This window comes from Cotesia glomerata, linkage group LG2 (assembly GCF_020080835.1).
Source record: "Cotesia glomerata isolate CgM1 linkage group LG2, MPM_Cglom_v2.3, whole genome shotgun sequence".
Classification (NCBI taxonomy): domain Eukaryota; kingdom Metazoa; phylum Arthropoda; class Insecta; order Hymenoptera; family Braconidae; genus Cotesia; species Cotesia glomerata.
This window is the reverse complement of record NC_058159.1, coordinates 10,491,912-10,510,455: the sequence shown is the minus strand read 5'-3', so window position 1 is coordinate 10,510,455 and position 18,544 is coordinate 10,491,912. Positions and strand designations below refer to the sequence as shown.

At 30.3% G+C, this 18,544-nt stretch overlaps 1 protein-coding gene across 2 annotated transcripts in view; it reads right to left on the bottom strand.

The window, feature by feature from the left end:
* Positions 1–17,784, bottom strand: part of LOC123258561 (SKI family transcriptional corepressor 2) — a 127,995-nt gene extending 110,211 nt beyond the window's left edge. For both annotated transcript variants that reach the window (XM_044718646.1, XM_044718647.1), the window contains exon 1: positions 17,579–17,784. The gene's annotated coding sequence lies outside the window, so the exon portion shown is untranslated. The remainder of the gene's footprint in view (positions 1–17,578) is intronic.
* Positions 17,785–18,544: the final 760 nt, after the last annotated feature.

The following is an 18,544-nucleotide window of genomic DNA, read 5'->3' as shown; positions in this document are numbered from 1 at the left end:
AAGGTCTCTTCCATTTTTTCGCTAAAATGCATAGGAAAAAAGTTACAGGGCTTTAAAAAACGAAAATTATAAAAAATCAAAAATAACTTTTTTTTTTGTTTTAGACAACAAATTATTTTATTTCGTAAAATTCTTTACTTAATTTATCTATACTCAGCCGGTCAATCATATCTAAATTGGATCTATATATAGAAAAAAAAATTAGGAAAACGGTTGACCCTGAAGGCCATCCCTGCAACTTCCTGCTAATTCCATACTTTAGTGCTTGAAATTGCACCAATGACGTTTTTGAGCTCTTCAAGCTCAAAAATACAATTTATGAGTCATTTTGAGCTCTCCGAGCTCAAAGAGATTGCTTTCCTATGCTTTTGAGCTCTTCGAGCTGAAAAGTCTGATAGAGATTTGATAAGACACTATTTTTTTAATTTTTAAACCGCAATAACTTTTGAATGAATAAACCGATTTTCACGCGGTTGGCAGAATTCGACGCAGTTTTTCAAGCCTCACAAAGAATCTTAAAGTTTAAATTGATCGCGCTAGGAATTTCGGAGTTATTCCAAAAAAACACTTATTTCGGTTTTCTTTCGTTCACGATATCTCTCGAACGAATCAACCGATTTTGACCGGACTAGTGGCGATCGACGTGGTTTTTTAAGGTTAAGAGCTGAGTAGTTTTTGGAGTTGAACCATCAAGCCGTTTAAAAGTTATTCCAAAAAAACCACATTTGAAAAAATTGTTTTTTTTCAGTTTTTCGAAGATTTCTCAAAATCTATTGATCTGAATCGGTCCAAATAGTTCTCAAAATCTAAGTTTGGTTAAGCCCTTTCGAATGGCACCAACCCCGATGAAATCGGTCAAGCCGTTCAAAAGTTATAAGCGGATCACATACTTTCACACACACACGCACACACACACACACACACACACACACACACACACACACACACACACACACACACACACACACACACACACACACACACACACACACACACACACACACACACACACACACACACACACACACACACACAGACATAGTGACAACCTAGCGGGGATATTTAGGGAAGCTTCCTGTGACCTTCAAACGTCGAGATCTGATGAAAACTCGATTTTTGCAAAACGGGGTGATAACAGTAACTTCCCGATATTTGAAAATCTTCGATTTTCTTAGCGGAAAGTTAAAAATTATATCTATTTATATTATATATAGGACATTCCATGCCAAATCGACCACTTTTGAACCTGACCCTTTTCGATTTTTCTGAAATTTTGGTATCTTTCTCTACCCTGTTGAAAACAATTTTCAAAATTTTTTAAAATTTTTTTACCCAGCCAAAAAAAAGTTACGAGTTATTTAAAAAAGACAGCTTTTTTTTGTTAAATAACCATAACTTTTTTGAAAATTAACTTATTGGGATGACTTCTTTATTGAAATTTTTGTTTTTAAGGAAGTATAGGACGTACAGTCCGTTCACTGAGTTTCATCTCACAATGCAATTATATAGCTATACTATAGTACGTAACTTGAGAAGGATAAATTTTGTTCGAGACTGTACTTTCAGAAAACTTAACAAGTTTTTACTAGTGATTTAATGAAATTTAGCTTACCGAAATAATCTTTTATGCATTAAATAACTATATTATTATCAAATAATTGATAATTTATTTAAAATTTGAATAAAATAATAAGTTTTTTAATTTTAAATATTTTTTAAAAAGTTTGGCAACGCAATAAATTTTATCGCGGTTGCGCATGCGTTGACTGCTCTATTCGTTTTTGTGATGTGTACGTGTGTATTATGTTTACAAGTAATGCTATTAAAAATATTAAAATATTAAAGCATTAAAATATTGATTATTTAATTATGTTATGTTTTATAATAAATAATAACAATTTTATAATACTTTTCTTAACCTATTTGATATTTCTTTTAACCTATTTCATTGAAGCTTTAAATTTCCCGCGCGACCCACCATGTACGGCGTTGCCGTCAACATAACCTACATTTTCTATGGCTGACGATTTTTTTAAAATTTAGATTTTTCAAACTCAATTATTTTTATAACTAAGTACCCTCAACTTAATTTTATTTTTTCAATAATTTTTGAAAAATTTTTTTTTTCTTACAATGAGTTTGTCGAAGCTTTCTCATTATTTTTTCATCGTGAAATTTATTAAAACAAGAGTAGTTGTGAGATTTGGTATGTCATTACAATGTTAAATGACTTGTTTTAAATCTTGTTTTCTAACTAAACTATGAACCATGGCTCTCTGAAATTTTAACACAACACGTATTAAATATATTTCTATCGATCCTAAAAATTTTAAATTGATCTCATTATTTCGACTTAACTCCCATACCTCCTTAAATGTACTTTTTAGAAAAAAAAAATAATAATAATAATTCGCATTCATATTCAGCGTTTTTTTTTTTAATTTTGGAAATAAACGAAAATTTCGGTATGATTGACATTTTTGATTTTCGATTTTTTTTTTTTTTATAAAAAACTTCAGTATATTTTTAGCAGATTTTGAAAACTTTAAAAATAAAAACAAAAATTAAAAGTGACAATCATCGATAACATTTGATTAATTTCCAATAAAGTTAGATAAAAAATTAAAAGAAACATTGAATTATTTTTTCGTACTTTATTATTTTCGTATCTAAAAATTCTATAAACAATAAAAAATTCTATTGTTTTCAATAGAATAGAGAAAGATACCAAAATTTCAGAAGAATCAAAAAGGGTCGGGTTCAAAAGTGGTCGATTTGGCATGGAATGTCCCATATATAATATAAAAATATAATATAAATAAATATATTTTTTTTTCTTCTATACATAGATCAAAATTAGATATAATTGACAGACTGAATATAGATAAATTAAGTAAAGAATTTTACGAAATAAAGTAATTTGTTTTCGAAAAACAAAAAAATAAGTTATTTTTGACTTTTTATAATTTTCGTTTTGTAAAGCCCTGTAACTTTTTTTATGCATTTTAGCGAAAAAATGAAAGAAACCTTTTTTGTAGAGAATTTAATTTCCTACAAGATAACAAAAAGCAAAATTAAAAAAAAAACATTTTTTTGACGATTTACAATGAAAATACAGAAAAAAGTTTTTTTTCAATGTATTTTAAATGGGAAAGCGACCCCCCCCCCCATGCGCCAGCTCAATTTTCAAGATATCAAGCTCATCTTTGAGGAGGTTTTTTTTGGCCTAACAAAGAATTTACTCAAAAAAAAAAAAAGTTTTTTTATTCTGACGCAGTCTAATATATATACATAGTCACATCTTTTTTTGAGAGTAAGTATGTCTGATTAATTTTCAACTGCTATTACTTCAGCAAAAGTATAATCACATAAAATAAGACTTTTCATTTACATTGTAAGTACTAATTACACTTTTAGTAAAATAATTGACACAGGATAGTTAATAAATAAGTTGAATAAAGTATAATTGTAGTACATCATTATGAAATTTGAATTACTGAGTAATATGAATCAGAGATGTAAAACGAAAAATATGAAGCCTTAACATATTGTAGATTATATTCATATATAGATACACAAAACGGGAGATAAAATGTATTTGCAGATTATTTAAATGCAAACATAACGTCAAGTGCATTGTTCCCCATCTCTCGGCTATTTTGCGATTCAATCTGCGAAGTCGGAGTCTTGTGTCAGATGGGAGAATGAGAGATAACTCGAGGGTACAAAGAGTGAGACAGATGTCGGTTTTGAAAGAGAACAGTAAAACATGGATAGAAGTGACAGAGAAAGAAAGTTAGATGAATAAAGTGAGTAAGCAGTGCAAAACAAAAGTGTAGGTTTATTTTGTAACATTGTTAAATCTCAGAACTTCTATTATCATAGCGCCACAATTCTTCCTGCTACCTATTTATACCTTTAAAACCACTTTTAAAAATTTTCTACCTTCAATTTTAACTTTATCTGTTCTGTATGTTAGTTTCTATTTATTTGTACGTAAATACACTTTCTTTTTTCTATGAAAAATTTTCAACATCCGCGAAACTTGTAGTTTTTTCCACAATAATTGTAATTAGTACTTTCAAAATGGTTTTTATTTCTTATTTTTAACTTCCCGCTAAAAAAATTGAAAATTTTTAAAAATCGGGAAGTTATTGTTTTCACCCCGTTTTGCAAAAATCGAGTTTTCATCAGATCTCGACGTTTGAAGGTCATAAGAAGCCTCTCTGACTACCCCTGCGATGTTGTCACTATGTGTGTGTGTGTGTGTGTGTGTTCCCTAAAGAGTTCCCTCAAACTTAGATTTCCTGTGAATTTAAACTGATTCGAACCGATAGATTTTAAGAAATTTTTAAAAATCTCAAAAAAACTAAGAAAAAATTTTTTTTGAAAAATGGTTTTTTTGGAATAACTTTTAAATGGCTTTAACGATCAACTTTAAAAACTAATCCGCCCTTAAGCTTGAAAAACCACGTCGATCGCCGCTAATCCGGTCAAAATCGGTTGATTCGTTCGAGAGATATCGTGAACGAAAGAAAACCCAAAAAAGTGTTTTTTTCACATAACTTCGAAATTTCTTTTTGGATCGTTTTTGATGAAATAGAATAATTTTTAGAGCTTAAAAAACTGCGTCGATCGCCGCCAAGAATGTGAATATCAGTTGATTGGTTCGAGAGATATCCTCGATGAAATATTTGGGAATGTTTTCTTAACATAACTCCGATATTTTTTGGAATAACCTTTAAACGGCTTTACCGGTCAATTTCAAAAACTAATTAGCAATTAACATAGAAAAATACGTCCATTGCCGTCAAGCCGGTCAAAATCGGTCAATTCGTTCAAGAGATATCGTGAACGAAAGAAAACTCAAAAAAGTGTGTTTTCGGAATTACTCCAAATTTTCTTGTTTTATCAATTCAAACTTGAAGATCCTTGATGAGGCTGAAAAAACTGCGTCAAATGCTGCCAACCGCGTGAAAATCGGTTGATTCATTCAAAAGTAATTGCGGTTTGAAAATTCAAAAAATATTGTTTTATGAAACTTCTATCAGACTTTTGAGCTCGAAGAGCTTAAAAGCGTAGAAAAGCTATCGCTTTGAGCTTGGAGAGCTCAAAATTACACATAATTTTTATTTTTGAGCTCGAAGAGCTCAAAAACATCATTAGTCCAATTTTAAGCACCTACACGGAAAAAAATAATCGGTAGCTGCTACCGAAAAAAATCGGTAGCAGATACCGATTTTTTTTCGGTAGAGGCTCCCGATTACCAATTTTTGAAAATTTCTTATCTTCTTAACGAGAAGTTAAATTCTCACTTCTTAATGAATAAAAAAAATGAACTTCATTTGAGATACGAATAACACTTACTTAAATACAAAATATTAAAAATGAGGAGTATTTATTAGGTATTTTTTTATTATAAATTTTTATTAAATTAAATACTTTTTGGTAGCTGCAATCGAAAAAATCGGTATAGATTCTGTTTAGAAACTAACCGAGAAATATCATCCAAGTCCTAAAAAATTATTTTTTAAATTATTTTGTATGTGAATATACATATATATATATATATATATATATATATATATATATATATATATATATATATATATATATATATATATATATAAATATAAAATATATGAAAAGTTGATGTGGGTACTCCAATGAAAGATCTCGATGAGTGTAATGTCTGGGTGAATTTATATCTTTAAAAATGTCAATAGTTTACAAGATACAAGGTCATTTCTTAATTATTGATATTTTTAAAGATGTAAGCTCATCCTGATCTCACACTCATCAAGAGCTTTCATTTGATTACCCACATGCATTTTTGATATATACATATTAGGGTGTGCCAAAAAAATCGGATATTTTTTTTTTTCACTTTCCGCTCAAAATATCGTAGAAGATGTCGAAACAAAAGGCCTGTATAAAGGAGAGTTCTTAATTTCAATTTTAAGAGGTCCTCCATCGATTCTGAAGTTTTTCCCATTTAAATAAAACGGGAAAAAATTTTTTTTTTCATTTTTACTGCCGCAACGTCTGAAGATTTCATTTTTTCATAAAATAAACTATTAGACCTCATTTGGGATTAAATTTTGTACAACAAATTTCATTGGGTCCTATTGCTACCATCGAAGCCTGACTTTTATAAAGCTTTACAGTATCAATTTTCGTGTTTTTCGTAATTTTTAACAAGCCTGATAAGTCATATTTTCATAATTTTTCAACTATATTTTCTAAATTATTGACGATAAATGACAAATTTCAATTAAAAATTTAAAGTATATTTAATTCTCTAAAAAGTTAGCCTAGATTAATTTTTACATTATAACTTGCTTAATAAGTCAACAAATATTATTGTTATTTATTTCGTTTTTGGTCCATTGAGGTTATTTAACCAATCCTCAAGACAACCCTGATTAAGTAAACATATTTAAAATGATTTGACACATTCCACTCCCACAAGATATATTATTAAAAATAAGAAAATTGAATGATTAACAAGTATTTAATATAATAAAAAATCTAATCCTTTCTGATGCTTTTTATTTCTTTTTTCGCATAAGAGAGTATTACCGAAAAATAATGTTTTTTTTTAAATACCTCAACATTTTCATGATAGTATTTTTATTTTTATTGTGCGTTTCTATTGTTTTTTAAGTTATTATTTTTTTTTCGTATCTATTTATTTATTTATTACCATTGCTGCAAAAAAACATAATTGTTCATCAAATTACTTTAGTCACATAGTAATCCAGGATAAAACCTTCCATATCTAACCTTTCACAATTTTACATTGTAAAACTTATTACATTTTTACTAATCTTTACGACATATTAAATTATAAAAAAATTTTTTATATTCCATATTTACGTGTTCATATTAATATTAACTTTTGTATGGAACTTTTCACTTTCTGTTAAAAAGAGTTATCATTACTGGCTGAGGTTTAAAGTCAAATTCAAATTTTCTACAGAATTCTCAACTAACGCCCTCTGAGTATTTATTGACTTTTTGCGTAATTGATCAATTATCCGCTTGAAATCGGTAATTAGATGACTCTATTGTCTTTCATTATAATTGGTCCTTAATTGAGGTTGGTTTTTTAATGAATCATTATTGTATCATCAACTATACCAGTTTATTGATGAACAATGTCTTGTGAAACAAGTAAAAATTACATTAACTTGGTTGGGTTCGAGTCAAAAACTTTAAGTGATTTGAAATTACCCACGAATCGTGATGTTTTATGTTTATTTTTCTATAAACATTGAACAGATAAACTATTCATTCGCGAAAGTGCTAGATTTGTTCTGTGTGAGATTATCAAAGTGTGGAATAAGTTCACATTACCAGGAAACAATTCACATCGTTCAATTGGAAACATTGAAAAATTACATAAAAACTGGCAAAAAATTCAAGTACATAAAGCTCGCAAAAAATCTCCCGTACAACAATTGGCCGAAAAAACTTTTATCAATTCTCTCGACAAACTGTTCGATATTGCACCGCAGAATGTTTTGACAACATTAAGCTCACCACAAAGGAAAGTTTTGATTGCTAGTCGGGAAATTTGCAGACGTAGTCAGTTGATAAAGATTTCAGCCAATATTGAAGATGTACAAAGTACATCGACCTTTTGTGTGGAAGACAATTCAAATTTTATTTCGATGGAAAGTGCTGGGACAAATGTAAATACTAATGAAGTTGATGAAGCAGGTAAAATCGAATGGTTACTCGTTGCTTTTATTTTTAATAATCCATTTTAAAGAATTCTTCTCACAGCAATAACTTTACAATTAATTTTTAATTTATCATTCTGTGAATGATTTTTACACAGTAAAAAAATTTTCATCTAATTTAACACAAATATTTGTTTTACTGACTGTTTTTACACAAACTAATGTTAATTCAACATTCTCGTGTGTTAAATCAACACATGAGAATGTGAAATTCTACACACTAGAGTGTTAATATTCTACACAAAAATTTTTATACTTTACGCAATGACAAAAAATATTAAATACTTGTTAATCATTCAATTTTCTTATTTTTTAATAATATATCTTGTGGGAATGGAATGTGTCAAATCATTTTCAATGTTTACTTAATCAGGGTTGTCTTGAGGATTGGTTAAATAACCTCAATAGACCAAAAACGAAATAAATAACAATAATATTTGTTGACTTATTAAGCAAGTTATAATGTAAAAAATTAATCTAGGCTAACTTTTTAGAGAATTAAATATACTTTAAATTTTTAATTGAAATTTGTCATTTATCGTCAATAATTTAGAAAATATAGTTGAAAAATTATGAAAATATGACTTATCAGGCTTGTTACTCTGAGCTATCGCAAAGACAACAAATCTTTCTTATACAATTTTGTAGCAAATTTGATGTACTAAAAAATAAAAACCAAATTTTTTGTATTTTTTTCGATGGTTCACTTGAACAAAGCTAAAAATTAGAAAAATAGGATTTTGTTGGTCTGTAACTTTGAAAATATTGATGATACAAAAAATGTATCTAGATGTTTTTTGTAGTGCGTCAAATGGACTACAAAATTGTCCTTTGACTTTTTGTTCTATCTTGGATAGTTTAGCTAAAAATTACGAAAAACACGAAATTTGGGGAAAATTGATACTGTAAGGCTTTATAAAAAGTCAGGCTTCGATGGTAGCAATATGACCCAATAAAATTTGTTGTTCAAAATTTAATCCCAAATGAGGTCTAATAGTTTATTTTATGAAAAAATGAAATCTTCAGACGTTGCGGCAGTAAAAATGAAAAAAAAAAAAATTTTTCCCCTTGACTATTGATGAGAATGATATGAAACCTTAAAAAGGCGCAAATTCAAGTCAAGACTTTTGCAATGACACTAAATTTCACTTAAAAAAACCCGATTTTATCATATGACTATCCTGGAGACAAAATTTTTTTATTCTCTTAATAATATAAATATACTTTTTTCAATACTCACTCTTATGTCAAACATTAGAATGTTATTATATTCTGACTCTAAAATCGAAAAAGTTTAGTTTTTTATACTTCCTGTGTAGTTTTTATATGATTGCAATCATGATGATTTTAACTATCTCCGATGGTAAAAGTAACCATCTAGATAATAAACCGTATGATCATAATTGTAGGAATTAATATATCGTCCCCTTTCTGTGTAAACCCGTAACTCCATTTTTTTTTGAAATTGAGATTTTTAGCGAAAACCACTCCTTAGCATTCTTGTAACGTAAAACCAAACATGCAATGTTCATAATGATGATAAAATTGTTTTTCGAGGCTTTTGATTTTTCTCGTATTTACATGTTCGAATTCAAAAACCTCGTATCTACTGTAAGTATCGTCGAAAACGTTAAGATGGCATTGTTGTCTTATTACTGAACGTTTGTAAACATGTTCACACTTAAGTTGACTGTATTTTGTTGATTGACATTTATTTTTTATTCATATGAATCCATACAAATATTATTTAGCTCTTCGAGCTCAAAAGTCTGATAGAACTTTGACACAATACTATTTTCAAAATTTTCAAACCGCGATAATTTTTGAATAAATGGACCGATTTTTACGTGGTTGGCGGCATTCAACGCAATTTTTTAAGCCTCATAAAGAATCTTCAAGTTTAATTTGATCGAACTACGAATTTCGGAGTAATTCCGAAAAAACACTTATTTCGGTTTTCTTTCGTCAACGATCTCACAAACGAATCAACCGATTTTGACCATACTGGCAGCGATCGACGTGGTTTTTTGATGATAAGAGCTGATTAGTTTTTAAAATTAATCAGTAGAGCTGTTTACAAGTTATTTCAAAAAGAACCACATTTAAAAAAATTAGTAAAACGGTTCACCCTAAAGGCCATCCCAGCAACTTCCCGCTAATTCCATACCTGGGCACTTGAAATTATACTTATGACGTTTTTGAGATTTTTGAGCTCAAAATATAATTTATGTGATATTTTTAGCTCGCTAAGCCCAAAGAGATAATATTTCTATGCATTTGAGCTCTTCGAGCCCAAAAGTCTGATAGAAGTTTCATAGAACACTACTTTTGGAATTTTCAAACCGCAATAACTTTTGAATGGATCAACCGATTTTCACGCGGTTGGCGGTATTCGACGCAGTTTTATCAGCCTCATAAAGAATTTTCAGGTTTTGATTGATCGAACCAAAAATTTCGGAGTAATTTCGAAAAAACACTTTTTTCGGTTTTCTTTCGTTCACGGTATCTCTCGAACGAATTAACCGATTTTGACCAGCTTGGTGGCGATCGACGTGGTTTTTTATTATCTAGAGCTGATTAGTTTTTGGAATCAATAGGTGGAGCCGTTTAAAAGTTATCAAAAAAAAAAACCTCATTTGAAAAAATTTTTTTTCTTAGTTTTTTTAAGATTTCTCCAAATCTACTGATCCGAATCGGTCCATACTCAAAATCTAAGTTTGGCCAAGCCCTTTCAAATAGCACCAACCGCGATAAAATCGGATGAGCTGTTCAAAAGTTATAAGCGGTTCACATACTTTCACACACACACACACACACACACACACACACACACACACACACACACACACACACACACACACACACACACACACACACACACACACACACACACACACACACACACACACACAGTGACAACCTCGCGGGAGTAGTCAGGGAAGCTTCCTATGACCTTCAAACGTCGAGATTTGATGTAAACTCGATTTTTGCAAAACGGGGTGAAAACAATAACTTCTCGAGTTTTAAAAATCTTCGATTTTATTACTGGGAAGTTAAAAGTTAAGTGCTAAGAAAATTGAAAATTTTCAAAAATCGGGAAGTTATTGTTTTTACCCCGTTTTTCGAAAATCGAGTTTTCATCAGATCTCAACGTTTTGAGGTCCTAGGAAGCTTCCCTGACTATTCCCGCGATGGTGTCTGTATGTCTATGTATATATATGTGTGTGTGTGTGTGTGTGTGTGTGTGTGTGTGTGTGTGTAAACCTCTCATAACTTTTGAACGGCTTGACCGATTCAGTCGCGGTTGGTGCCATTCGAAAGGGTTCGACTAAACTTAGATTTTGAATACAAGTTGGATCGATTCGGACTGATAGATTTTGAGAAATATTAAAAAAACTGTGAAAAAAAATTTTCTCAATTGTAATTTTTCAAATCGGTTGATTCCTTCGTGAGTTATCGTTGACGAAAGAAATAAAAAAAAAGTGTTTTTTTCGAATTACACCGAAATTTCCGGTCTGATCAATTTGTGTTTGAAAATTTATCATAGAATTTGAAAAACTGCGTCGAATGCCACCAACCACGTGAAAATCGGTAGATTCATTCAAAAGTTATTGCGGTTTGAAAATTCAAAAAATAGTGTTTTATTAAACTTCTATCAGACTTTTGAGCTCGGAGAGTTCAAAACTACACGAAAATTATATTTTTGAGCTCGAAGAGCTCAAAAACGTAATAACTGCAATTTTGAGCGCTTAATTACGAAAGTAGCGGGAAGTTGTAGGGATGGCCTTTAGGGTCAACCGTTTTCCTAACTTTTTTTCATAGTTTTTTTTATGTTTCTCAAAATCTACCGGTCCGAATCGGTCCAAATTTTATTCAAAATCTAAGTTCAGTCAAGCCCTTTCAAATGGCATCAATTGCGATGAAATAGGTCAAGCTGTTTAAAAATTATGAGAGGTTTACATACATCCACACACACACACACACACACACACACACACACACACACACACACACACACACACACACACACACACACACACACACACACACACACACACACACACACACACACACACACACACACACACACACACACACACACAGACATAGTGACAACCTAGCGGGGATATTTAGGGAAGCTTCCTGTGACCTTCAAACGTCGAGATCTGATGAAAACTCGATTTTTGCAAAACGGGGTGAAAACAATAACTTCCCAATATTTGAAAATCGTCGATTTTCTTAGCGGGAAGTTAAAAATAATTAAATCATATTATAAATAGTAATCATATAATTTATAACATATTTAATCAAAATCAAATGAATTTGTTTTAATTAATGAATATAAAATAATAATGAATTGAAAGCCTTGCATAACAAAATTTTTCGCCAATGATCTTATGGAAAAAAAAATTTTTTTTGTTTCAAAATCTCGTATCTGCAAAAAAATTACCAGGGTATTTGATGAGAAAACTCGTATCTACAAGAAATTGACAATAATAACAAGGTATCGATGCAGATAGCAGAAATTATGTTTAATTTTTTTAAGGTGATAAATGAAGAGTATATATTTCAAATTAGTTATAAATTTTTATCAAAATTAAGTAACTCTAAACGTTTTTATCGATTTACCGAAAATTACGATTTTGTAGATACGAGGTTTACACAGAAACGGGACGATATACTGATTGTAATAATTACAATCACCGGATAGTTGCATTTATCATCTTAACTTTGCAAAAATTAATAACCATCCTGCATAGTAGAAGCTACAAAATAAGGATGGTTACCGTTAACATAAAATTCTCTCGGTGTGGTAGTCGGTAGCCTGCACCGAAAAAATCGGTAGACTCTACCGAAAATAATCGGTATCTGCTACCGATTTTTTTTGGTAGCAGCTACCGATTTTTTCGGGAGCCCCCACCGAAAAAATCGGTAGTCTCTACCGAAAAAAATCGGTAGCTGCTACCGAAAAAAATCGGTAGCTGCTACCGATCACCAATCGGTAGCCTCTACCGATTATTTTTTTCCGTGTAGGTATGAAATTGGCAGGAAGTTGCAGGGATGGCCTTCAGGGTCTACCGTTTTTCTAATTTTTTTTGTTTGAATTATTTATCAAATTCAAGATTACATTACACCATTTATAAATAAATGTTATTTAATATCTTAAAATTATTATTATAATTCAAATTAACTTTTACTTTTTTAATATTTTTTTTTGTTATAATATTTTTAAATTATTTATTTTCATCAGATGTTCACATTTTGAAGTTCCATTAGATCATTGTGACCATTTCGAAAAAGATCTCCATATGTGTAAGTTTATGTATTTGAATCTTTTGTAACTCTTAACAGCCGAGACCAGTGATTGCAGTTTCAATCAGCTTAGCGAAACGAATGTAAATTTTGAAAAAACGTTTTTAGAGATAATAGATAATTTAATAAACTATTTCACCACAAAGCGTTTTTTTCAAAAATTTCATTCGTTTCGTGAAACCAATCGAAACTGCAATTGCTCTGCTGTTGGGAGTGCGACAGAGATAGTTCCGTTGAACTCCGTGAGAGCAAAGCGAGAAAAAGATGGTCTCGCCTGTTAAACAAATCAACCAAATGGCCGATTAAACGGTGTGGCACGTTTTGGGACCAAGACAATTCATCTCCACAACAATTCTTTTTGTTACTATTTATTTTCCGTTCTTGTTTTATTTTCTTAACAACAAAGCATTTGAGAAAGGAAAAAATTAAAAACTAAAATCAAATAATTAAAGTGAAACCTATGTTTCAAGGATTCAACAAACATCATAGTTCGAAGTATGCAATTATTATTGATAAACTTCCCATATTTTTAACTATCATTGTTATCATTATTTTTAAATAATAAAAATTTTGAATGAATGAGGGCGAGCAAAGTGAGCACGATATGTCTAATCAAACAAAAAAAATGATTGCACGTTTGAATGTAATGATAAAAGTTATTTTCCTGTTAACTCTTCAGTACCCGCGCTATGAGATTTTTATTCATGCTCAGTTTCAATCTCAATTATTTATTTAAATTCAAATGGAAAGGCCACTTGAAAATTTTTTATCTTCCTATAATTTTATATTCTTAAAATTTATGCAATAAAAAAGTATTAAATTTGTTTAGAAATAACGAAAAAAAATGATTTTTGGAGGACATGAGATTTTTTTTCATGGCAGAGTATTAGAGGTTGTTAAAAATCGAGCTGTTCGACTCCCTACGGCGTAGATCGGCTTTTTTCGATAAGCGCTCCACCGACATATTTGTTTAGTTTGGGCATTTCCGGTGAAAATTCAAAATTTGGCCGGAAGTACCCAATTAAATCTCCTGTTAAAAAATTCTATGAAAATCAAATACATCGTCTCACACCAAAATATCTCAGGAAATGCCCAAACGCAGCCCCTGTTAAAAGCGGAACTCAAAATTCCAATTTTAAAAGGTTCTCCACGGAAGTTACATTTTGGCACACCCTATTAGATATATGAAATCATGTTAATCGGAGTAATTGTCGTGATGATTAGTTCTCCTGTGGTTGTATTGGTGGGGATCTAATATCAGAGAATAAATTGTCATCGGGATGAATTGTCTTGGTCCCAAAATGCAGTGGACAAGTCTTGAAACAAAACAATTCTATTAAAGCATTTCTTTGCCTAAAATAAAATAGAAATTTTTTTGAATCTAGCGAAATTTGCTTAAATTAATAAAAAATTCTTGATTCAAGAACTTTTTTGCTTGATTCAAGGTAATCGAATTCAAAGTACTCAAACTTTTCACAATAAACGTGTTCGCTTAAGATTGTGGTTTTGAAATGAACTTAATTTATTATGTATATAAATTTATATGTTATTTAAACATTATATTACTTCATTTGCTGAGCTATTTGCCTCGTTGTTGCGTGCGCAACTTGTGTATGAAATTCTATACTACACTATATTACTTCAATTTTGATCCAATCTGTATGGTATAGTGTGGTATAGAATTTTACAACTGTCAGTTGCGCGCGTAACAACAAGGCGAATTGCCTCAGCCTATTTTATTATCTCGTGTTTCAGTAAAAAATTCGAAATTTGAACTCTTTTTTATCAAAAAGTTAACCTGAATTTATGTTGATTGTATGTTTATTAAAAATGTATACAGAAAAAAGTTGATTGATCAAATTTTGTAATTGCGTTACTGGCCCAGTGATTGATTAAAAAAAAAAACTAGTTTGTTATTGTAAAGGTAAAAACATAAAGTCATCTCTATTATTATTTAACTTTCGGTGAGTCCCCAAGCAAGTGTTTTTGAGGAAGAAAGAAAGTCATAAAGGGTCGATAATTATGTCGATGATGTTTCAAATTAAATTTTAAACCACCCTAAACAATCATGTTACTTTATGTGCTCCCTCGTATGACTGAGTCCCTGATTTAATCAACGAATTTACGCTAACGCCCTTCTAAATATAGTTTCAAGCCCCAGTTGTGGTTACTACCGACTGCGGCTGAATGATAATTAGTCTAATGAAGATAGCGCGTCGGGAGACATACATGCAAGTGAATGTATGTTCTCCAATGTATAATTAGATTGTATATATAATCTAACGTGTAAAGAATTTGTTGAAATCTTAATGGGACATGGATATGTATCGGAACTATGATTGGCAATAGCAAATCAATAACGTTTTATTGTTGATAAAAAGTTCTGTAATTATATTAACAAAGCTATAGCTTTTCAAAAATTGAAGTGATGCTTTTACCAATAATTTAAAAATTTTTTTTAGATTTTTGAACTCTAGAGATCAAAAATCTCAAAAAACTTTAAAATCAACACTGTAATATTTTTAAATGCCTTTAGCTTAGAACAACTCAACTTAGCGGGAAGTTACAGGGATGGCCTGCAGGGTTAACCACCATCCAGATTTTTTTTTATTTTTAATACTAAAAATGTAAAATTTAGATGTAATGATTTAATGCTTTAATAAAAAATATTTTAAAAACCACTGATCTTGCAGGTTTTCGTAGAACTTTCCATTATTTTCAAGCATTCAACTTAATTTTTCAAGATGAAGAGTTTAATAGATTTCAGAATTGATCAGTACAATAGTTTAAAAGTTGTTTCAAAAAATAATTTTTTCGAAAGTTTTTTTATTAAGATTTCTCAACATCTATCCAACTGAATAGGTTTATATAACCATAAAGTTTATGAGCAATAAAACATACACATGAAACGTACATAGACTTACATTGTACTCAAGAAAATGACTTCTTAAATGCAAAAATTTTTTCAATTTTTTCACTGCGATAAAAAACAAACTTGAATTAAAGAGAAAACATTTGGGTAGTCCGAATTATTTTTTCAGTTAATGAAAAATTCCTACTGAGTGGTCCTACCTATTCTTTCATCCTTTTTTCTTCCCCTTTTTGAAATTTGTTGTTAAATGACAAACAAGTTATTAAAATGACTCGGAAAAAATTCTGAAGAGCTTGATCATTTGAATCAAGCGGAAAAATTCTTGAATCAAGTAAAATTTATTTGAACCAAGGAAAGATAGTAAAAGACTTTGTCTCGAGTTATAAATTAATTTTGTTGCTGTTAATGCAGCGTGAAGTTAAGAGAATCGAAGCACTTAAAGATAATTTAAGCAGAGGGTTATTTACAATTTAATTTAATTTATGTGAAATTTGATGTCATTAATTTTTAGAGTCTATTGTCATTTTGAGCCACATTCATGTTCTCTATACTTTAGAAATTTCAATTTTTCATGTTTAAGAAGAAAGATGTGAAATACAATTCAAGATTGATTAAAAACTATAATATTTAATGATCAGTAAAATAACGATGATAAAGCACAAATTGTTAAATTTTAAAAAGTGTCTACAGTTGAATTAGTTTCACAATTAAATGTAAAATTTAATTTATTCCAGAATTTTTCAATTTCTATTTAAATAGAATTTAATATAAAAAATGATTATTCTTCAAAGTATTTTGTTGACGGAGGGGGGGGGGGGTTCTATCAAATCAAACGATTTTTATGATTCCTACGACATCATATTGTACTTTTTTCAGATCTGATAACAATTATATTTAGCAATAAACCGATCATGTAATTGAGAAGAAATTAAAAATTATATATATATTCCTGTAAGAAAAAAAAATTTTTTTGAAAAAAATCAGAACTAGTCAAATGGTGAAAAGAAGAAAAATTCAATGAAAATTTAATTTTTTAAAAATTGAACTGATTATATTAACCTAAAGTTTATAGAAGTTTCTTTTTTTAGCAAATCAAAAGGTAAGAGTAATTGTTGTGTTTTTGATTAATAAAAATGATATTCCCAGTGTAAAATCTAAAAGTATAATTAAGACCATCAATTACGAATGTAATAAATAGCACAATTATTTATTTTTTTCGAGGGCTAATTCTGTTCAGAATGGGTATAGTTTATGGTGTATAAATAAAAAAACAACTTGGGCACCCCTTGAATCAACGTCGACAGGGCGAGTGTCCCCACATGAAACGACCTGCACACAAGTATGTAAGAGTAGAGCAAGAACCCTCGACTCCCGCGGGACCAGTTTATTCGGAGCCGCGTGAATCGGCTATCAATTTATTTTGTCGCAATCTAGTTTTGAAAGAGTCTTTTTTTATCACCTTCTGTCCCCTCTTTCCCAGTCGTTGTTCATCCGAGCGTTAAGCTACAACGTGGAAATTAAGGACTAACAGCACAGAAATAAATCTTACGTTACGCGGCATTAATTATAAACTTAACTGCACATTATAGAATCAAATAAAAAGATTCATTTATAAACGGAATAATTATAAATTATTACTAAATACCTCTTTCAAACGATGCTGATTTTAAGTATTAACTTGGTTGCTAAATTTCGGGTAATAACTATTCACTTTGTTCACGAAATATTTAAACTGGTATACAAACAAAATTAAAATCACTAATATAGTTCAACTTTGAGTGAGATTATCACAAGTCGTGGTAGCTTACGGATACAACAGTGTCCAAAGTGTAGAACTTGAATGTTCGCGCAGCCCGAATCGGGCAAGAGAACTCACCCCGCGAAGTCAGAGAATAGTGAGTCTAGGTCGCAAAACGTTGGATCCCGCCCACTATTAAACTACCCCTATGTCAACCAATCAGACTACAATCTCTTTCACATCAAGGCGGAGTTTAATTTTCTCCTTTACTTTATCCAACCTTCACAAACAGAGTTTGTAGGGGTGGCTTACCTCTTTATGGGTAACTACAAACACGTACTTAAACTACATCATTATCATGTTTCTATTCTTCATTCCACTTGCTATTAGTGGTAGTTACATAACTATTACGCTACGGATATAAGTATTCTTACTATAAAGCTTACCGAACAAAGTTATCAAAAGATCACCTTTAAAATAATTTTATTCTCAGCGTACTAAATGTTTCATGAAGTTTTTTTTATAATAAAATAAATGGATTACTTCTCTTTAATTGGCTAAAAACTATTAGATAAGAGTGGAGTACACTGAAAAAAAAATGTTTGACTGGAGGATGAATTCTCTTGGCTCAAGAAAATATTAAGGAAGACTGAAAATTTCTTGAATGGAGTCAAAGTTTCTTGAGTCAAGAAAATTTCTTCATGCTCCAAATTAAAAATGTTTGGTGTGCCTGAATTTGCGACATTTGCTTGAGGAGTCATTGTAAAAAATATTATTTCGATGCGTTATGTGTAAAGTGCCAGTTTTCGGTGCATTTGAATTGACGAAACTAGCCATTAAGATTACATTTATAACCACGGGATCTGGTACGCT